Genomic DNA, 23,770 nt, shown 5'->3' with positions numbered 1-23,770 from the left:
CAACTAACTAGAAATACAGTAAGAACAAAATGCAGGCACAAACTGATAAGACCTATAAGTATAAAAACAGTAGATCACAATACTAAAAAATCTGACCAAATAAATTTCAGGAAGGGGAACACAACAATAGAATATACAAATCGACCTCAAGGAAAAAGTTAATATGGTAGAAAGCATGAAGCATAAATTACCCACAAGAAATAAACCAAACGCCAAAAACCAATCATGAAAGATGTATATATTCATATTGATCTACAGAAAAATAGATAAATCTATGTGAAAATGTTACCCATATTTGTGTTGCATATTTAACGTTAAGGAGAGCAGCCACACTTACTGTTTTCCACTTAAAGCGCTGGGTAAAGGTTACTGTCAATTTTTTGACTACCAGTCTAAAGTATAAGTTCCCAGGAAGTTTGATGCCCAGAATTTGGGTAATACTAATATAAGAAAATAATTGTCTCATTTTGGTAGAAACAATTGTGAACCAGCAGGTGCTCCTATTAACATACTTCATAATATGTGCACAAAGACACTGGTTTATTATAAAAATATCCCACTCATGTGAAAGAAGTGCATTTGAATAGATGTGATCTAATTAGACCACCTACAAAAAAAAGACTTGCCAGTCTCTTACCTAATGTTTTAATCATGACTTCTTTCTTCTTTTTTTTTGTTCTGTAACACAAAAAGTCTTCAGTGATGAACTCCATGTGTCCTGAAGTTTTCTACAGCCTACATAATTGCAAAGTGAATTTAAAGGACATTCAGCAAGTGAGTGGTTTCATTTACAGTAGGAAAGCATATCAAGGAAATGAGAGCAATCAGTTTAAAAATCTCTCAGACTTAGCCTGGCACACTTCTGTCTGTTTTAAAAAAAAAAAAGCTTGTCTCAGTTTGACCTCAAAGGCTATTCTAAGGAACTGAAATCCCCTTCTCAGATCTATAAATGGGTGTCTTATAATGAGTATGATGACACCAAGCAGAAATACTACACTGTTTCTCCAGGGAGCTCACACAATCTGTATTATTTTGTTCATTTGTTTCGGATCCACCAGATGTACATGTACATTCAAATTGGCGGCAATTTGTGCATGCAAGATTCTTTCTTTCTTTCTTTTCCTCATCATCAACAAAGCATAACATATTGAATATTTATTTTTATTTTTATACTTCAGACAAAGGTTAATGTCCTGAAAATGTAATTCCCATTCACCCAAAGGAACTTAAGTTATTGATAGGTTTCGCTATGGTAAATAAACTTTAAAGTGTGTTTTATTTTCATTGATACGGTTTGTGTATAGAGGAAGGTCACGGTGATTAATATTGCCTCTGCATAAGCCTGAGTGATAGAGTTTGGGAAACAAAAAGACAAGGACAAGACTTGAATGCTCCACTGCACATCGGCCGCGGTTAAGTGTGCAGCCACAGAGCTTGTGGCAGAGACTGAATATAGATGGACTAATAAGTCCCTTCAGCGTTTTGTTTTTCAGGCTTTCCTTTACTTTGTCACATGTTATATTTTACACCTGTATGGGTACTTATTATGGGGAATAATTCCTGAAATACATGAAAAAACAATTTAGTTCCTGCTCAAGCATTTCAACCACATGGACAACCAAATAGACTCAATGTTTTATTTTAAAACTGACAAAAGTCAGCTTTTCAAGAAAAAAAAAAAGTAAATCAGTAGAACCTCACATTGATATTAGTATCAGAAATGCTGCCCTCTCTCATAGCAGAAATAACAGTTTTTGTTTTGAATTAGGTTTCTGTTCACTGAGTACCCATTGACTAAAGCTTTTCCAAGCAGGTATCTTTCTTCTTCTAAACCTGATCAATAATTGGTGTCAATAGGAGTTGCTGTCAGGAAATGTCTTGATTAAACTTTCTCTCAGGCTCTCTTCACATTGTAGAAATGTATACAAATCAACCAGGAATTTGTTTGTTTCTGTAGCTCTTGCAGTGGATTTTTGGAGTATGCCATGAAAGACTTGAATAAATAGATTCTCTCAACATGTTCTTTAAACACACACAGTCTCTCTAAATCTGCTTTTGAGCTGGTCACCTTCTGACCAGGAACACATTTCACTTCTCTATAAGGTTGTCTCATTCTTTGAACTGAACATGTTAATATATTTACTGTTCATATAGACGCCATAGAGTCACACTTCAAAAACTAAAATTCCCATAAACTTTTAGTGGAAGCCTCTGAGTCTTGATTTTGTATCCCACTCCTAACAAAAGCACTTTATTTGCCCTGGACTAAATTTAATCAAGAAAGAATAAAAAAATAAATAAAAATCATAGCAAACTGATCGTAGCATATCTTTACGTACATTGCCTTTGATAATAAACATTCCTGGATCATTTGACTGAATGATTTAAAAGAACATTTGTTTAATTTATGTTGTGGAAATGAAAATGGCTGATGTATTCGATTTTTTGCATACTTGAAGACATTCAAAGGATTTTCATCAACGTTCTAATTAACATTCGGTTGAAATGCAGTCTCCCTGTGCACGTGTGATTGGTAGCATCGTGCTTCTACAGGTTTCTGTGCTGTAAATCCGTTCTTCTTTGCTCTTCTCCTTTCGACATTCCTCTCTTTTGTTGTCATTCCTCTTTGCTTTGCTGCAGTCGTTTGTTTCAGAGTGTCTTTGATCATGAACTGAGAACAGTAATCCACTGGAAGCCAAGTGTTTATATCCAGGACAGCTGAAAATTGGGTCACGCGTAATATCAGCAGCCTTAAGCCTATAGAGGGCACTACCTCAAAGTTTCCGCATCATTGTCTCTTTCCTCCCGTGTCAAGGTTTGTCAACAGTGACTCAGCAGAATCGATTCAAATGTCCAGCCAAGTCTTAAAGTGGCATTGAGTAAAAGAGGCAGATAATCAAAACTTTTACAGTTTTAATGCACAGTATAATGCTCAAATTATAGATGCAATGCTCAGAAATAGTTTATACACCTATACGTATATAGAGATGCAAAAGTAGTCACACTTTTTCCAAATTGTGAAACATTTCAGCCACACAATTCAATTCATTTTGAGAGAATTTATGTACTAGACCAACACAAAGCAGGTCTAAAAAAAATTATGCATGGTTTTCAATTTTTTTTTGTTTACTGATAAAAATCTAAATAGTGTGATGCACATTTGCTTCCAGACTCCGTGAGTGATAACTTTGAGATGAGTGAATATATTTGCTGCAATAGCAGCTGCAAGTTTTTTTGGTTTTTGTCTCTACCGGTTTTGAGACTGAACTTTCCTTTTCATTCTTCTTTGCAAACCTTAGCTTGGATGAGATTAACTAACATATGTAAACAGCGGCTTTTAAATCTTGTCACAGATTTTAAATTGGAACTAAATCAGGAACTTTACCGGACCTAGCATTGGATAATCATTAGTGTAAAGCCATTGCATTCTCAATCAGGTTGTGTCTCGACTTAGTGGCCCGTGAAAAGTTAAAAAGCCGCCAAGAGATTTTCTCTTGGCGGCTTTCTTTTGTAGCCGCCAAGAGGTCTGCTATCATTGACCTTTATTTAGTCTCATCCAATCAACTTTGACCAGCTTCTCAGCCCCTGCAGGATAACACTGCCGCTCCATCCCATGGTTTACAGAGGTTTGCTCAGGGCAACACATGGTTTTTCATCACAGATGAAGCTTTTTGCATAAAGGCCAATGAAATTCCTTTTTCTTATCATCTGACCAGAGCAGCTTCCTTCACATCTTGACTTTCTTTTTAAGTCTTTTACCAAACTGCACAGGAGACTCTTTATGGTTTTCTGTTGATGGGGTTGAAGCGTAACTAAAAGTTGTCACGTGTATTTACAGTCAAGAAATTTAAATATTAGCAAAAAGTTGCTTTTACTCTATTCACTACCTAGATTAAACACAGATTAATATTTTCAAGTCTTTGTTTCTGTTAATGGTGAGGCTTTTCTGCTTTTTTATGTCAGACTAACTAAAAAAAACATTTAATACTTAATTGTGGGCTTAATAAAAGTATATTTACTACCTTAATGGTGTTATTTTCAAAAGATGCTTTTAATCTGACAAACCGACCACACTGAAACTCATATTCTGGTTTACTGAAAATGACTTCTACAGGCACTAGAGTTTATTCATGGTTATTGAAGTTGGTGAAAATACAAATAGAAGGCACTCTTCATAAAACATTTAGGAAAATATCAGCAATCTTTTCGGGTCTTATGAAATCCTGTTAAAACCCACTGCAGATTGTTGTTGTAATTTCACAAAATGTGAAAAAGTTGTTTTAACCAATTTTTATGAACATCACTGAGTTGTAACTTTTATTATCAAAATTGTTTGGTATGCAATTTTGAGGAATTTTTTTTTTCTCCGAAAGCAGAAATGTGCATGTAAAAGAATAACCCTATAATTTTCAATTTAATTTAATGTTTTCCCCAAGAAGACCCATGGGCAAAACTGTATGCAGTTTATTTTTTTAGGCAGCAGGTTCTATGGTTTCCTTTGGCTGGTAATCTGCAAAGTCACCAGAAACGTTCCTCAACATATTAATGAGAAACTCTTCTGCTCAAGCTCATCAAAGAGAAACCTGAAGCACCACTATTCCAATCTCAGTGTGTGTGTTTTTTTTTTAAATTATTCATATATTTAACAAAAACACTTTGAAATGTGCCTGCAGACACCGCACAGCAGGCTGCTATGTTGGCTTTTCTGAAAAAGTAATTTGACAGTATTACGGTAAACTGGAGAAAATCAAATTTAGGACTTTTGTCAAACAAAGTAAAATGTCTTCATGGCTTCTTTTTTTTAAATTTTATTCCCTTCACCAGCCAGCAGGCCACCCACGGAAAGCAGTTCAGTGGCCAGACAGCGAGATCTGAACAGTGATGTCAGAGAGGACATTGGCACATGTGCAGCTACAGATGTGCCGGTAATTATGGGGGGAATGAATAATGGTGTTTTAAGAGGAGATTGGGGCCAATTACAGTGATTTAAAGCAACGGAGCCGGGCCATGAACACACACCTTCTAATTAGCCGACAAAATCTGATGGTGAGCATGACACATTTGGCAAGGTTGGTAACAAAAACAAAGGCCTGCTGCGTGATGTTTATCTTTCAATATTTAAGGGTCCTGAACCTGTCGGCGTTCGACAACACATTTGCTTTGTGATGTGTTTGTTTCTGCTGTTGTCGATGCTAATGACTTTGAAGGAGCGTGGTGATATATTTAGCTGCTAATCAGACAATATTAATCTAAAGTCATTTGGAAATTTTGTTGCGTTCCAATTGCTTGCGGGACTGTATTAGACAGGACTAAATGTGAAGGGGGGGGTTATCCACAAGAGGCTCAAACAGGAATATAATTTTATTTGATTGCCACACTCATCAGGCCCAAATGAAGATTAATGAACACATGATGGGGGATTGAAAATAATAATATTCCTGTTGTCTTTAGGGCTCTAATTTGTTTGAGAACATGCTGTCACGCTACAGAGGGCTTATTGGCATTTGCTAATGGACTGCTCATCGCAACAGAAACAATACATCTGAAAACACTGATGAAGTCATGAGTTACGATGAATAAGGGTGAGAGGTAGAGTTGCAGTGTGTGTTTTTAAGCATTGTCTAAGGAGGCTGCACTGCACTTAACAAAGCCTAAAAGCAGGAGTGTGTGAACACCAGTGAGTTAGAGTATGCAGATGGTAGTAGCCAATTCCCTAAATAACTTGTTCATTGATCGCAGCAAGTAGATGCAGTATTGATAGTGTTGTTCACCCAGAGGACCCAGATCCACTAATAATTAATTGCGATTGAATAAGGGAGCAGGGCGTCTATACTGCATTGCAGCTCTGCACAGCACGCTGGAGATGCAGTGTGCGCGTTCAACTCAACATCCCGAGCTTTGCTCGTTTACAAAAGCGATTCGACCTGTGAAAGAAAACCAGCAGTGGTCTGGTTAGAGGGTTCGCTCGTATTGAAGAAAGAACCTGGGCTGCCAAAATATTAATATTATTGAATGATAATTGTGTGAAATAATTTAACAGTTTGTTTATTTATTTAGTGTGTTTGTGTAATAGTTTATCTCTATGCTGAGGCACTGCATTTAGCTTGACAGATTGCAATAAACACAAATGTCCCGTCACTAAACATTTTTCTAATGATACTATTAACATGAAATTCTCACCAGATGTCATAATAACCGAGATAAGTCAAATAAAGAAATAAAAACAATTTAATGAGTTATGCACAGAGAAATTATGAAATGTTCTTTCTCCACTTTAAAAAAAATCTAACTTAAGCTAAACCACCGGCAGCTGTGGTTGCCAAAATTCTACTGTATAAATTCTGTAAAATTTTAACAACTACAGGTCCCAGTATTTTAGCGTAAATTAAAGATGTTTTGTTCTACGGTGTACTTCTAGTTTATGACACTAACAATTCTTACCTTAATATTCAAAAGTTTGAAAAAAAAGGTCTGTAAACAAAGCCATCAATTGTTTTTACAACAAAACTATGAAGGTCTGGACATGGATCCTGGCTGAAAACAAAAACCATCTTACAAGGCGTCGATTAACCCTAAATAATCTTAAATTAAGATTAAACAGAATCATAATGTGAAAATTAAGATTCCAGGTTTGTTGCTATAAATTAGGGTCATTTGGAAACAATCCTCAAAGGTTTTTTATCATTTATATTTTGCATCCACACACATTTGGCATCTTGGCGGACCAGAAACAGTCACTTTTGAAACCAGGTTCTGGAGTAGATCCACTTCAGCGCGTATCACTCTCTGTGGCCGTGTGAGCTGCGTCTTTTTTAAAATTATGACACCGACCTTCATCTCTCTCTATCCCGCCTCTGCCTCACTCTCAAAAAAAGATAAAAGAAAAAAGCAAACATTTTTCTGTGTTTTTCGTGTTGATCTCTGACATAGTTACAGTGCCACCGATCGTCCTACCACAACATGTTCTGTGGAGCTGCACATTTCTACTTACAGGGCCCAAGTTTAGTTGAAGTCATAAAAAACAGGGACATTGTAAGGACTGAAAATACATGTAATGAAGAACTTGATTTATTTTGAGGCAGCAGTAGTCATTAAATATGCTATTTTGTCTCTAAATTAGATAAATAAATTATTACAATGAATTAAATGGCAGTATTTCTGAGCAATTGGTTAAGTTGTTATTGGTTGATATTTGCATTGCAAACAGTTGATGTTTTGTTTTGTCAAAGCAAATTTTCTGCCGAGGTTCAGTAATTTTACACGCAGCTCTACGCTTAAAATGTCTTTGTGTCTAAAGACACTTTAGTGTGTCTTTAGAATGTCTTTGTTTTACATTTGTGTTTATTTAACACACACAAAAAAAACATACTTAAAGTATTCAGATGGCTGAATGTACTGTTACACTCCCAAAAATTTGCACTGAAAGAATATTATCAATAGAAATGGGGAAAGTGGACTGAAACAGAATGGTTTGTTCCTGTTCGCTCTCACTGTTGCATCTATGACTCTGCAAAGGACCAGGTTGTTGTAAGATAACAAAATTGATGACCTTAATGTTGTTGTCAAGTTGTCTGCTGCTGTGGTATAAAATAACCAATGGGGGGCGAGAGACCAATAACCAGAAAGTTTGGATGTAAGGGGAAAGAGATTAAACTTTAAAATATATTTGTGAAATCCTGGCTCCTGTGGGAAACAGTGCTGGAAACAAAAGTGGAAGTAGTGAATATTTTTACAGCCTTGTTTGTGCTGTGTAATTAAAAAGGGAGAGGGGAGGAGAAAAGTCACAGAGCAGACATTTTATTGTCATAGTGGCTAATGAAAAAGTAAAAACTAAAAACAAACAAAGAGAAAATAAACAGCTCTGCATAATATTACAGCCGATATACTTTAATATGGCTTTATTATGAAGTGGGCAGAATAGAGAATTAAAAGGTTTATTAATAAAGTTCGTTTGGGATCTGTTTACTTCACATCAGACAATTACTTGTATGCAGATTGGTTTCTGTTTTATTTGTTTGATATAAAACTGTCAAAACATTTATTTTTCATTCTGGTAATAAATCCATAATGTTATCTGAGTTTGCTTCATTCTCTTTATATATTTGGCTATTTTTTCCTATTTTTCTTCCCTATTCACAAAACGTTGCAATTCTGTGCTAACAGCTAATAAGAGATCTGGGTTTTTTATTTGTGCCCAGTGTGTCCTGACCAACACCCCAAGTCCCTAAGAAAAGACTTAGTGTTCAATCTTACATCCTTTTATTTCTTTATTTTTAATGAATGGTTTATTTTTGGAGACCTGGGTCACTTAGCCATACAGGGTGACTGTAAAGAAAACAATATTTAAATGTTTGAATAAGCAATGTAGAGTAGTTAACATATAAAGCATTTCATTTACATATGAGATGAGTGACATTAGCTAGTATCCATGTTTTGCTGCATAACTGGTGCACATAGATACTGTATGTTGTAGATTCTAACATCTTTTGAGGTATTTTTTTTTTTTCCAACCTTCTCGCTTTGAGTGGACACATTTATGGGCCGGCACTTTAATGCGTTAATTTCGATTAATTACATTGGTTTTAATTCGTTAAAACTTGATGTGCAAGCGATATCCGCAAACAACATGACAAATCTGCTCCTTTTGTCCCGCAGGGTGTTAAATTTTGCTTCAAAAAACGACCTAATGGGACACTGGGAAAAGAGTGTTGTTGTGTACAGTTTGTTTTTGAAGGTGTTAGCCTGTCACAAAAGTAATACAAGACTCGATGCAAAACATGTCACTTGCAAGCACAGACGCCCCCAACGTTGATGACAGCCTCCACTGTCCACGTTTCTGAAGAAGTTCCTAAAACACTTGAAAGCTGAATCAGTACAACAGCACTTTGCACCAATCTGATGGTCACATAACCTAAATACCAGATCAGAAACAATCAACATATTTATTGTCGAGTATATTTATTCAATAATTTAGCAGCAAGCAGGGCTTTTGAGTTTTAAATCTTTGTTTTGTCGACATATGGTTTGGGATTAAAATGCACTGTTTGTTCTGTGCAATGCATTAATTGCAAACCTTACAATTAACTCAATTAAAAATTTTGATCAAGTCCCACCACTAGTAATTTATATTAGGAGCAGAGATAATTTAGGAAAGAGCTGTGTAACCGTTCTTCCTTTGTTGCCCTAAGCCCTTAATATTAGTTAGTTGCACAGTTAGCATGGTTAGCAGTAATAAAGCTGAAGTCTAAAATGCCGAGAGAAAGGAGTGACTTTAATTGGCAATGAAATTTCCAAGAGGCTGCCATCATGACAAAGGTTGAAAGTTCAAAAATATAAAACGGAGCTGAAACGGTTTTGGATCAAATGAGTGCCTCCTTAACCTTTAGAAAACACTGCGAAAGCACATCATTCTAGATCAATTAAGCATATGCTTACAGCGGCTGTAAATGTTCAATGTTCACCATATAAGCATGAATACTTCTGGCAAAGACTTTGTGAATGTAAAAAACGAGAACCTGAAGTCTTCCTCAGGGTTATTCACTAAAACATGTGGAGAGAGAGTAATTGTAGAAGACTGTGTGTATCTGATAAGCGCTAATTTCAGATCACTCATCAATTGAATCTTCCTCGGTCAGAAGGAATAGGCCAACTCCACCGGTGCAGCTTAGAAGGTTTATTGACAGAACAATAGCAGGTAAACGGGAGATGAAGTCACAGCCGATGATGAGGTGGAGACAGCACCGAGGTGCCCGTACTTGGTGTGAGGGCGTGTGTGTGGGTGTGTGTGTATGTGTGGTTATCTGAAACAGAAAAGCAATAAAGGTACATATTAATAGCCATGCGAGCAAAAACAGCTACACGTAGATACAGGACGAAAATGGCCTGCAGCACCACAGAAATCCACCGGAGGGCGACACAACACCACAAATGAACCGTCGGTTAAATGCAACAAACATACAAATGACAAAACCCGTCAGAACACGTGAAATGAACGGTAATTCCCTCATATACTAATACAATAACAATATATATCTGGCAAAGTATAGTATATAACCTGAGCTATTATAAGTAAACGCCTGCATTGTCGGCGGGCCAGAGAAACACGAGGACGCCATCACCTCCTGGGTCAACAACCGACACAAATATCGTACATGGAAATGTAAACTTACATCATAAAAACGCACACAGGTTTCATACACACGGAAGTACGAAAGGATTGATGTGGATGCTACCTCCATGCCACCGGGCCACACAGAAGCGCTGAAAACCAACTTGCTCAGCTGCGTAAAATTAGAACTACAAAATGAACAGATGCATCTTGGGTAATGCAGTGCCAAACAAACAGACGGACTTTTAACAGTAATGGTTATAATTACTCTGTCCTGTGCTTCTTCTATTTAAGCCAAGCCACATTCAATATATTGCAAGTGGCACCGCTCAATAACATCATTCGCGTGCATACGAGTTATTAATAAGAGGATGCTGTTGTTGCTCACACGCGCTGCTTTTGTTTTGGCTGACACTGCAGCCACGCGATGTATCATTCCAAGCAACACTGTCCAAATTAAAAGCATGGAAAAAAGCCCAAGGTTTATGAGTTCTGTTGCGGTCGGGGCCTGGGGATCACATCCAACACGCAGCTGCAGATGAAATGTGTGATTCGAAAGGAAGGAGATGACATCCCTATTATTTCCTGAGTCATCAACTATCCACTCCAATACCTTCTGTCTGTCTTTCATATCATCTCTCACTTCACTCTCACTGTGTGTTTGCGACATAACTCCGTATGAACTGCTACTTTATTATTTCTAGCAATAAATAGTTTGGAAACACAGGAGAATATAGCACGTATAGCAGATATTATTTGTACTGAATTGAGAGTCAAAATCAAAACTACTTTCTGCACATTATTTATCTTTTTTTTTTTAAGTCACCAACAAAGGTTCACACAAATGGACATAGTGCTTTGAGCTGTTCACATTTGTGCACAAACAACAGGATTTCTCCCAAGTATTTCATACACGTGAGATGAAGTTTAGGTGGATTCTCTTGGCAAGGTGCAAACTGTGCACAAGCTGAGGCAGAAGGGTAAAGGTGAAAGGAGAAAAAATAGGGTGGAGAATATAAATAGCATCATCTATAAAAAAAAAAAAAAGAATGTCACAAAAATGTTCGCCAAATGACCTTTGGAGAGACAGTGCTGCTTTAAAGTAGACCTCTTGTCATAGGGGGAGAATATCATTAATTACCTTACATCTATATTTAACACTGAATTCTGGAGGATATTTAAAGGAGGAGATCTGTGCAAATTATGGACATTTGAAGCATAACATCATCCTCAGTTTTGATTAAAAAGAAAAAGACCTTTTCAACACCTCCTTCATCAGACACTCTGTGATAGATGTTGGCCAGAAGGTATGGATAACAAAAAGAATAGCATTCTGGGTGAGTTCATTATTCTGCCAACCTCCCAATGAATGAAAGCAAATGCAGCTATGTGGTCCCCATAACCTGATCTGATGCCCCCCCCCCTGGGCAACAGCCTATGTGGCCCATATCAACACCAACCACTGGTCACAGGGTGCTACAGATGAGCCAATGTATTTTTAGCCTGGATCTGAATGCTAAAACACAAGGAACACCGACTGCACTCAGCGCTTTACCAGAGAATTTACACGGTTTGAACTTTTTTCACATTTTGTCATGTTCCAAACTTAAACTTGAATATATTTCACACATCAAATCAGTCTCCGAGTGATGAATAATTATGTACAGGTGCGTCTTTCAAAAAATTTATATTGTATATCAAACATATATTTCTTGTAAATGTGATTATTTTGGCTTACAGGAAATGACCAGCTAAAATTAGCACGACATCAAAGTCTATACATTTTATGCAACTGAAGTAACTTTAGAAAATCAACTTGCTGACAAACTGTATCTGAAGATTAAAGACCAAATATCTTAGTGTTTTAGCATCCCTCGCTCGCACTGTTACACTCCAGATAAGGAGTGAAATGCTTCTGTTCGTCAAAATATTTCATTGAATGTACAGTGTGCCCTGGGCAATGAAAACCAATTAGAGAGGCAATTATTTTACTTAAAAACTGCTCAGATTTATTTTAAGATGAATTAAGTTGAGACATTAAAGGGAAAGTCATTATCGAGTCGTAAGTGCCCACCCAAAAAGTCAACGCTTTTTGTTTTAATTTTCAAATTTTTGCAACTCTGGGTTGAACTTCTCTGAAATTAGAATCTGTTGAAACATTGAGCCTTTTTGAGTAAACAGAGTTCTTCAGTGCTAAGATGGGACGTGGACATAGAGGCGGGCAGGCATGTTTGCAGATCGCTTTTCACTAAATGAGGTGAAAAGTGTAAAGCCACATATAATGCTTCTGTCACAGTGCTACATATCTTACTTCCATTTTGGTCTTTGACAACGTGAAATACAAGTCCATTCAGATGTTGTAGCATTGACCCCCATTATAAATCTACATAATAATATGCTCTGATCAAGATTGACTTACATCAGCTTAAAGTAGCTGACATATGGACATAGCCTTATTTTCAGATTTATTAATAATTCTTAGACCGTGTGAATGGAGCACTTCTACATTTCAGCCCAAGATGTTCAAGTGATCATTAAGTAAAGAAGATGGAAAACATAGGATAACATAAGAAAGCTATGAAACTAAACATAGAGCTTTTGTATCTACCTGCACACAGTGTGATTTATTGTTAATAAACCTCTCAGAGAAAAGTGTCAAAAAAGTAAGAAACGTTTAACAGTACATTTTATTGCCTGCACATACTATATTTACTCCTAGTTGCATTACATTCATGTAGTATAATGTCATTCTAATATATGTTTTTTCAACACGGGTAACTCCACTACAACCACAAAGAGAAATCTACCACGCAACAAGATAACAGAGAAGTCTCTCATCTATGAGGAACAAAGCCGACTCAAACATGAAAGCCTGAGATGAACCACTGTTGGCGAACAAAACCTACATCCTCAGTGATGTGCCACATAATACCAGGCACTGCACTTTGCTTTTGAAAGCAACAGATCTTTGCTGTGCATCAAACTGAACCCAGTTGAGAGTCAATCATGCCATTTGGAAGGTGGTGCAGAGGTTGTTGGGTGCAGGCATGAGCCAGTCTGAGAATCTCACCATAAAAAATAGACATTTTCCCTGTATGTTGAAATGTATTTTGCATAAAAAGTGAGACCTTGAATGTCCAGCAGGTTCTAACAGGTTTTAGTTCATCTATTTATCCTTCCACATTGTTCTGTCTTTAACTTTTCTCCTGAACAAAGCCACTGACAAAGCCATTCACTGTTTTTTGTTAAACAGATTGCCCGACTGGCCCAAACCTTATCTGTTTAGCCGCCTTTCTCTCCTCGATAAAGCCGTCTATTAACTCTGTATGCTGTTTACAAAAACACAAGGTATTCCCTTATAAGTGCTAATTTGAAATATTTCTGATGCATCTGCTTTGGTGTGGTTGCGGCAGATGGCTGCTCACAAAGAGATTTCTTTCTGCTGAAGGTTTCCTCCTGCTAAAAGAAGGTTGTTACTTTCTACTGTCACCACATGCTTGCTCAGAATGAGGGATTGCTGTAAAGTGAAGGACTCTATTCAAGCAACAGTAAAAGGTCATCACTCCGAGCTCCATGTAGCAAAAGAAAACTCCAAAACATCCCGTGGCCTCTCATTAAAATAACTTTACACCATGGCTACTTGAGCACAGTGCTGTGTAAATATACTGCAGTGTCTTAAGGATAATAAACAAATTTCAAGCCAATCCCTCTTGGGTTCTTGAGCCGTTCGGTGGCTGCTTTTCTCTTCCCTCACCTCCTCAGCAGGAAAAGCAATGCCAGAGCTTTCATTTGACACCATGACATGATGCATCCTAAATTCAAGTCTGCAGATGGACAAATTAACAACTTCCTGGAAATCGTCTGAGCCTCTCTACAACCTGCGCCAAATTTTGGAGCCGTGTGTGCATGTTCACCCAGCTTTCCTGCCTTGCTGTGAGTGTATCATAACACAAATCTCAACAATGTCAGTCTCTTGTATGAAGACCAGCGAGAGCAAAACAAACATAATACATCAACCTGCAAACTTCGTCTATAACAACATATTGATTGGGATTCTTGTTCAATAGGATGACAGAATAGTCGCTTTCTTTGGCTGGCTGACAACAGCGACTTTGCTGAACTCTTGCGTTGCATTTCCTGCTTAGTCCTCTTTCTGTCAGGCAGGCACCCCATCTGCTGTCTCTCATCCATCTCAGAGCGTCTGCTCCGGTGTGAAGGGGAAACCTGTGAGAAAAGCAGAGGCATCAGAGACATGGCATAAATTTATAGGTTGAAAGGCTCAACAGACAATGTCTGTCTCCAAACACCTCGGCCAGATGGCCAGTGTCTGCCAGGGAGAAGGCCAGTCCCTCATGTTCAAATATGCCACTTTAGCAGAAAGAAGTTTCATGATTAGTGATTTTTTTTTTTTTTTTAGATGAACACTTTATTTGTGGAACTTGATTTGTGGTCAAAAACATGTTCAGAATAGTAATTAAAGACTAAATATTTGTTAAGAGTGTGCTTGTCCGAAGTTGGACTGTTAGCTTACTTTGTTTTAAAGAAAGTTGCTTTCGGATGGGTAACAATTATCCCAGATGTTTGGAGGGAACATTGGAGTCTTGCATAGGTTTCCACAAAAATTAATAGGCTATATTGTGGTGATTAAACTACTAAATCTTGAAAGTGTGATCAGTTGGTGGGGCAATACTCCTTGATGGCTCTCTGGATCTGTCTTACTGAAACTTTGGACTAAGCTCACCAAGAGGCCAAACGTCTAGGGAGGAGACATCTTTGAGCACTCAATAATTAGTTTTATTTAAATGGGACAGTGATAAACATACAATATTGTCATGAATACTAGATTTAGCAAAATGCTAATTTCCCATAAAACAACATAAGATACAATCATTCATACAATTACATTCACAAGAATAACAAATAAAAACTCTATGTAAAGACAGAAAAACATATTTTAAGAGGCTTAGATTAAAACATTAACCAATCAGAGCTGGAGTTGGTGTGCCATGAGAGATACGTCAGGTTAAAAAAAAACTTCTTTTTTTTTCAAAACCACATTGTCAAAGCCAAGAGAAAATCAAAATATCTATTTACTCTTGACATAATACAGGACATAGGTTGTTTTTACCTTTTAAAGTCATGGAAATAAATATTGGATCATGTTCTAACAAATGTATCATTTTTTCACACCTTAGTTATTTCTTAAAGTAACAACTAATCACAATTTAGTCAGGGTTGTTCAATTAAATCAATTGATTTAATCAATCAGCTGTTTAAATTATTAAAATTAAACCATTTCAGAAGTTTTAAATTTTCTGGGTAAGCTAATTTATATAAACTTTAAGGAATTTTTGATACATACATCTTAATTTTAGCCTTTATAAAAGCAGAAGGTTCAATAACAATGAGCGAGGTCATTGTTATTACAACAATGTTATTAACAAGAGCTTGATTTCTTTATTGTGACTTATTTTATCCTGCTGTACTTCATTCCATAAAAGATACAATACTAATGGTAAAATGAACCAAAATGAGTCTAAATAAGCTTGTTAGAGGCACGATGTAAACTGAGCCAAACTCAGAAGTACTGGGAGAATATGCAACCAAAAAGGACAAAGAAAAGCACGCCATGTGTGTTTCTGAGAACCATATGCAGGTTTATTGTCTGACCCTTTCTTGGCAGGCACTGCTTGTGACACAACTGCCATGGAGTCCAAACTAAGTCCGTGTTTGATAGTTTCTACCCAAGACTGGCTTCTTTTTCTGAGGGAGATGTAACGGTCTGTCAGCCCCTAAGATCCACAGACAGATGGAGACTCATCTTTCCTCCTCCTCTTCTTCACTCTCTTCTCCCAGGCAGAGCCGTTCATCCTGCCCCAGGGAACATATGTGCTGCTTCGAGGGGGAAGAGCAAATTTTTGCACGTGGGCCAGCTTTGAGTCCTGGCATGCTTCCCAAGTGGCTTATTTATTGTTCTGCTGAACCGTTTGTCTCGACGGACATATATGCTTGGATTCACTGCCCTGCATACATAACTCGGGGCACACAAGGACACACCGGCTGCTACGTCAAACTGACAGGCCACAAAAGGCAGAAAGCAATTAACGGTTAAGTTACTGTCTATCGGTATTTGAGGCCTCTCTTTTCAATCCATGTGAACACTGTGCAAGTTGTTAGCCTTAATAGATCGGTGCTGAAAGCTAATTACTTAATGATATCAGTGTTTGCATAAAAAAAAAAAAAAAACCTTTGAGCTGCGCGTGCCAAAACAGCAGATGTATGGAAGTCTCTCACGGAAAATTCTTGAAACACCTAGAACAATCTCTTCAGATTTAGATCTACTTAATGGACCGTATTGCTGTGACGCACAAGAAATTACAGCTTATAGTTGCAGTTATTATTAAGACATATTTATTTAGAAATTTTTGGCTTGACTTAAATTTTAACGGCAAAAGTAAATGATATTGAAACATCATCTCTCTATGCTTCTGATACTTTGGAATATGTGTTGGTATGTCCAAGTAAGATTTTCTTTTTACAATAGCATTACTTACTCTTGGGATATGTGATGCATACAATCTGTATGGACTGCTGAAGATTCACTCTCATCAGCTGACTTGACAAGAGACGTGGCTGTCTTTTAATTTGCTCATGTAAGGTTTATAAGAGCATTCAGAGGCACATGTAGTAGTGGTGAACTTTCAGCCTAAGATGGTGAGGTCAACTGAGACACTTTACTGATATAACAAGACTTGATGTTTCAAAGCATAGGTTTAATTTCTTTACATTTGGAAAAGGAAGCATGTAGGAATTTGACAGCAGCTCACTCACTGAGGTAAGTTTACGGTCTTAAACTGAAAGAAATGGTGGCAAATGTCTGGCCCACAAGTTATTTTACAGAGCTTTGTTTTGGTTAATAATTGTCCAAGAAAGGGAAGTTACTTTATTCCAATATTCCAACAGCATTTTCTTAGTAAGTCAGCAATTGCTTAAGCTGAAGAAGTACATTTGTCATTTAAGTAACAAGAAGATGGTGAACAATAATTCAATTAAACATTTACAATGGAAAAGCTTACTGAATGGGAATAAGCTTATAGTTTTATGATTTAAATTAATTATGGTTTAAATTTTTACTACAGTGTGAAAGTAGATGAATGAAGGCAAACTTCTTCTGTGCTTATGGGATCTGTAGTGCAGACTGTCAGGGGAAGGCCTGTGTTTGAGCGCAGATCACACAAGTCATCACGGTTCATGACCGAGTGTGATTCTAAAAGGCACCAAAGAAAATTACCACGCAGCAAATTAACTCAGCAGACTGTGATTAAAAATATTTTTTTTGTGAAACTAATTTGCACTTACTGTAGCATAAAATTAAGGTTGGGTTGGAACAGTTCGTTCAATTTTCAGAGGACCATCAGGACTTTTGAAAATTTAATGAGGATCCAAATAGCCTCTTTCTCTGCCTCTGAACACTTCATGTAGTTGTGACAGTCCAATGCCGTGCTTGTCCACTAAAGACCAAAGATTAAAGATAAAACACAATAGATCCCGATGGAAGGTTCTAGAAAATGCCTGCTATATTTATAGTAGCTTGTTGGAGGCCTGGTACCTGCCAACACTGAGATTCCTCTGGAGACATGAAAACCGTCAGTGGTGAAAAGAAGAATAAGCACAGACAACTGGTTTATCCTTTTGTTCATTATTGTGGGGCGGAAACACCTCTTGTTGATAATGAACAAAAAAAAAAGAAAAATAACCTTTAGAAGAATAGGAATAATCTCTGTTTTAGTCTTTCATTGGAAGGTGAAGATATTAAATTACTGCAAATGCTGGATCTTCACATGGACTGGCAGATGGACTAAAAATCACCTCTGGCATCAAAGGATAGCAGATTCATATGCAGGTTTGTGTCTTAAAGTAAGAGATTTTAAGATATTATGGGCCCAATCTTCAAGCTGTTTTGCACGTACAAAAACAAGTGCAAACTTGATAGCACCTTCTCTGCTTTTATGGATATGCCAAACAATGGCTGATCATCAGAAAGTACAAAATAATGGGAGAGGACATGCAAATGTAATGGCTTACCACTCACAATGAGATTTATTGAACCTGAACCAGACTGCAGGTGTTGTTTCTGCGTCGATGTTTAGCACTTTTGAAAAGCAGACTAGCACTCAAAAATATTTGCGGCCACTGTGGCAAGCAGGAGACGTCGTCGACACAATGACAGAAGACATCGCTGCTTCCGTCCCACTCGTTCCACAAACTTTTCTCATCTTTTTTTTTTCTCTGGGCTGTTGCTTTCCTGTGATGACCTCTGAAAGTGGATCAGAGGCATGATGATATCCAGGTCAAGCTTGACCAACCTCGTTCTGGTTAGACTGCTTTCAGCAGATCGCAAGACTTAAAAACCTTTATATGTGACTACCTTAAACAATCACAATGAATTGCATAGTAAATAAATCGCGAAAAAGCAATATAAATAACTCTGAGCAAAATCCCACTCATCCTCCGCATGTCAGAATTATTTTTGTATAGTCGCTGAGCTATATTTGCATAACAGTGTTTGACATGATTTTTGCATATACATTGAAAAAATGTAACAATTAATTTTGACAAATTGTCAGGAGTGCAAAAAGCCAGCGATATGTAACAGAACATTTTTATTGGACTTCTTTTTTTATGGAACTTTGTTGCAAATTTTGCTCAAAGAATGACCTTTTAACTCTTGATTACAACCACGAGAAGGGAGGTGATGTGACGCATCACACAAAGTTGTTAGGAAAATCAAATAACTGGATCCTGCGGTTTACTCACTTTATCCTGCTCAGATGGCATTTAAGGAGAGAAGAGCAAAAATCCATATAATCTTAATGAATATGCATGTAATCAGGCGTGAAAATGCCCCCTAGTAATACAAATTTGAAGTCATTACAGTGAAAGTTTTTTTTGTTTTCTTTTTCCTTTAGAAGTAAAATTTTAAAAAGAGAAAACCTGGCTTTCAGTTTGTGTGATCCATCCATGAGTCTGGCACTTAGTGTATGTGCTGTGTGCCTTTCCCTCTTGTGGCTGACACAAAGATTGGCCTATTTGAAGTGAAGAAAGTGGATCTTTATGAGATCCTCATGATATGACAGGGAGACATCAGGGTGACGGGTGTTCTAACCCATTCTCCTCATGGTCATTGTGTGGAAGAGAAATGCTGAGGGATGACAGCGAAGAGAGCAAGCAGTATATAATCATCTTTTACCTCTGCGTGGCCTCAATCGAGCAGAGCGGCCCTTTCCTTGTCCTCTCCAGTCATTCGAAGTCTGTTTGCAGTGACAGAGGGAGAAGGCTTAGCTCACTTGTTGGGGAGGACAAGGAGAGCTAGCCAGCTAAGCTTGTGTGTCGTCTGTAGAAATGCCTCAATAAGTAGGAACGAGGAATAAAACATTACTAACACAAGCACTAACAGAGTTTTGCGTTTAATTTACAGCTTTAAAAAGCTTTGATTTCAGCCCATTTTGATTTATGCTTTGGAGCTACAATTAATAGCATTCAAATACTTTTTCTAGCTTTCAGGGTGACGTCACACTGTGTGTGAAAGTGGAGTGGCTGTAAAAGACAGTTCTGGTGTCAACCTAAATTAAGGGCAAGTTAATTATGGAGGTATTTTTAAACTTCTTAATCATTTTTATATGCCTGATTAGCCTGGTTAGTGGCACTGGTTGCAAGCACTTTGGAATACACATGAAAATCTTAACCCTGAATTTTTCTTTAAAAAGTGTCAGTAATACTAAATCCAGCATTTTGAATTATGGATTTGGTATTCAAAATACAAATGCAACTTCAGCTTTTTTTTTTTTTCTAAAGAAGCCTTCCTCCTTATTTGGAAACAGCAGCTTCTGTAAAAAAAAAAAAAATCTTTATATTTTCATAAACCTCGGCGCATGTGTGCTATGACCAGATTTGAAACGTTGTTAACAAACAGAACAGCTTAGACATTGAAGTGTCATAAGTGCAATCTGATACAGTATGCTCTGTTCACCGACCAGAAAACTATCCTTTTTGAGTTTCTCTTCACTGAACAATTAAGCTAGAAATGATCGGATTTCATTCAAAAGCAGATTATATTATATTATATCGCAAAAGATCACAATATTAAAAAGAGAACACATTTCCTTCGAAATGTCTCTTCCCAGAAATAAAATGCAGAGGCTGCAATGTTTGTTTTTTTTTGTTTGCTTTGAAACAGCTGAGTACACTCCAACCAGTTAAAATGGCAACATCCCTTTCCCAAAAAGGATAAATTGTCATTTATCATAATTTTTTTTTTACTTGTACTGGGCTGACTAAATCATATTTTGTAACATAGTTATTTTCTGCCCTAATTATGGCTAAGAATTTATTTTCTTTTTTGTCAAGACCAACCAAAACCTAATTCTTGCTACGTTGTTAAGGGGTGGACAATATTGCTCTACTGCACCGTAGATTATCTAAATTTGCATTGCAGACGTTTGTTTTGGTTTAGCGGGATAAAAAAAATTATTTAAACAGAATCAGAAAACACATATTGTGGTTGCGACTAACCTTGTGGCCACAAGGGGGCAAGTTTCCACCTCAGGCTTGAGCTGCAAAGACAGTTTTAAAGTGATGTATGAGTAAGACCAGAGGACCAATGGGAGTAAAGCTGGGAATATTTATTTAAAACGTGCTTACCAGTTTGTTTTGTTTCAGCTCATACCAGCCTCACAAATGCAGCTTTGTCAGATTTCTTTAATGTCTTCCTTTCCCACAGCATTAAGATTAGGCGAGTACTTCATTTTTTAGTCAAATGATAAGCTGGGAGAACATGAGAAGTTGTTTGGGTTGTAGAACAGGCTGGGACTGGCTCTCACTTCATCCAACAAGACAAGGAAGACACGATTCGCGTAATGTGCCAGACCATCTGGAGCTTTCAAGGACATTTTGACAAGACAGACAAAGAAATGGCCCCAGTATTGTTACAATCAGTTGCTGCATGTCAGACCCTATTAGTTAAAATTTGCTCTGTTTCTTTGCTCATGATAAGACTCGTCTTAGAGAGCTCTTTTCCTTTTTGCTGCATCATGGATAACATTTGGATAAAATAAAAAACACCCCCAGGTGCGTTGGTCAGTCCCCTGGCCTGAGAACTTCAGGTCTGGATGATCTGCTACCTCTTCTCTCCTCTGTGACAAAGTTTCTTCCTTCCAAAGTTAATTTTTAATGACAGTTTGTTATGTGGGTCCACAGGGGGCTTTTAGCGGCTGTGCTTTAATAACACGAGTCTCACTGCTTGTTCCCATCTGAGAAGGCTTCATTAAAGGTAGTGGAAGGAAAAGAAAGCACTCTGAATTCCCATATTTGAGCCAATTCTAACTTTATATTTCTGTCCGTCTGTGTGTTTGGCATTTTTATGGCTTGATTTTCCTCTTTATGTTGAGAGCCATAAATAATTGAGATATTTTGAAGGGAGGAATATGAAGGACCCCCTGATGGCCACTTTGTAAACTGGTACCGGTGCTGACAGTATGTTCAACAGGCCTCTTTTTCCATCAAGACACCCGTCCGTCTTCTTTAACATTTCACAAGGTCTGAGCATACAGAGAGAGCTTTTAGCCATTCTTCTTTCCACTCCTAATCGTCTAGAGTTTGGGATTCTCTCTTCCACAATTTTTTTTCTTCAGTTTTTCCCAAAGGTTTTCTATTAAACTTAGGCCTGAGGTCTTAAATACAAATAAAAAAGGGTTGCTTTTATTTTTCAATCATTTCTGTTTGAGCTTTTTCATCTGTTTGGGATCATTCCTCTGCTTAAAGACTATTATTATTTTTTTATATGTTAATTCCACTATGTTTTTACTCAGAATGTCCCAGCATTTCATACACTGCACACATCCAAACATGTTTATGGAGAAAATATCAACAAACGTGCCTGACTTGGCACGTTTGTGATATTTTCGGAGACAGATTGCTTTTTTTTTTTCTTGCATACAGAAAGCATTTGGTCGCAAGACTTTGTCAATCTTTGATCTAATTCTTGAACAATGAGCTTTTGTGCTGCCGACATTTTTCAACGTTAAAAATTAAAACATCATTTTAATTTACAGGTATAATGACTCAATGGTGGTACCAGTCCTATTTTTCTTTTAAGATAAAGAATTTGTATAACAGTGCTAGCACTCCTTAAATTAAAGATTGGATTTTTCAAAATGTTCAGATTGAGGTTATGCGTCTGCCAAAAAGAGCATATTATTTAAATTTATTTCATACTGCATACTGCAACAAAGACATCCCTACCTGGACTTCGTTATTGAGCTCACAAACATTTAGTGGTGATATGTCTTTTATTCTATAGATTAAGACTCGCCCCTGTTGAAGTGATCAATCAAACTTGTAGATAAGCTCATGGTACAGAAAATCTTTGAAAATTCCTCTGCTTTTCATCAATATTTTTTGACGGGAGGTCAAAAGTTTAATTGATCGCCTTGCCTGGTTTGAGGCAAACAAAGCTTCACACTCAACCGACCCAGCGGGCGTGGAAATAAAAGCAGATGGTGTAAAATTGATGCCAAATGGGTCTAATTTCTTGCTGGCCCATTTTGTTTTTTGATCATTTGCCATGTACAGAAGGTAGGTAATATGAACAATGACTACTGCATATTTTAGACAACAGCTCTGAATATTGGAGTCAATCGATTAGACATAGTGGAACAAAGTAAGATGTTATCAAACAGTTATTTCACTTCATTTAGGGTTTTCCAATGAGGGCATTTTTAGATGATCAGTGAAAGATGAACTGTTTTGCCTGTCTCTCTGTCTCATATGTCCTGCTCTGTGAGCTGCAGCTCAGTGTGGAAAACGGAGGACTATTTGAAATGCTACCCATTGAATATTTCTGATGCTCAAAATAGTGCTACATTAATGAAGAAAACTCCTTTTCTCCTCAGAATTAGTGAAACTTCATTGAAATATGTCACATTTTGAATTATCAATGAGTTATATCAAGAATCATGCTAACTCTAACTCAGCACTTCAAACAACCCATATGCATATTGTTGTCATCAGTATGAGAAATATGTGTTACTGAAAGAGAAGGCTTAAGCATCTGGAAATCATTGATGAATGAACTAAATATCTCAAAGTCACAACACCGATGAACAGTGATGTGCTTGGACTGAACTGTATAGCTCCAAAGTTGTCAAGAAAACACATTGCATTAAATTTAATGAAGTATCATATTGAACTTATTGTTTGTAAATGGTTATTTGTAAAAACAATAAAGAAAAAAGATCAGGTGAACAATCACCTGGATATTCCCCAGTTTGTAGTTTTGTTTTGAAGTTATTGTCCAAAACTATCTTATGCTGTGAAACAGATGATGTCTTTTAGCAAATTATGTAAAAAGAATGATAAAGTGAGTCAACCGTATTATTTTTTTTTAACCATTATTTTTATTTCACCACCTCCTTCTGGTTTTCTCTGTGGAGCGAAATATAAACAGGTTTTGTATTGCTTGCTTCTTTCACCAAATATTGAAACATTGAGCTTTTTGGCAACACCTGAACCACAGACTAATATTAGAAGAACATTTAGCCAACTAAAGTTGTTGTTTTTTTGCAATCATAAGCATTTGTCATTTTATTTGTCATAACTAATTGT

At 37.1% G+C, this 23,770-nt stretch overlaps 1 long non-coding RNA gene across 1 annotated transcript; it reads right to left on the bottom strand.

Moving 5' to 3' along the window:
- Positions 1-9,658: 9,658 nt before the first annotated feature.
- On the bottom strand, positions 9,659-10,236 carry LOC116723296 (uncharacterized). The gene is made up of 2 exons (XR_004339955.1): positions 10,170-10,236; positions 9,659-9,800 (listed from the first exon to the last, which is right to left on the bottom strand). It is a non-coding gene; the product is annotated as an uncharacterized LOC116723296 (long non-coding RNA).
- Between the last annotated feature and the right edge of the window lie 13,534 nt (positions 10,237-23,770).

The sequence above is a fragment of the Xiphophorus hellerii genome, chromosome 7, assembly GCF_003331165.1.
Source record: "Xiphophorus hellerii strain 12219 chromosome 7, Xiphophorus_hellerii-4.1, whole genome shotgun sequence".
Classification (NCBI taxonomy): Eukaryota; Metazoa; Chordata; class Actinopteri; order Cyprinodontiformes; family Poeciliidae; genus Xiphophorus; species Xiphophorus hellerii.
The sequence above is the reverse complement of the archived record's forward strand: the minus strand, read 5'-3'. Positions and strand labels throughout refer to the sequence as shown.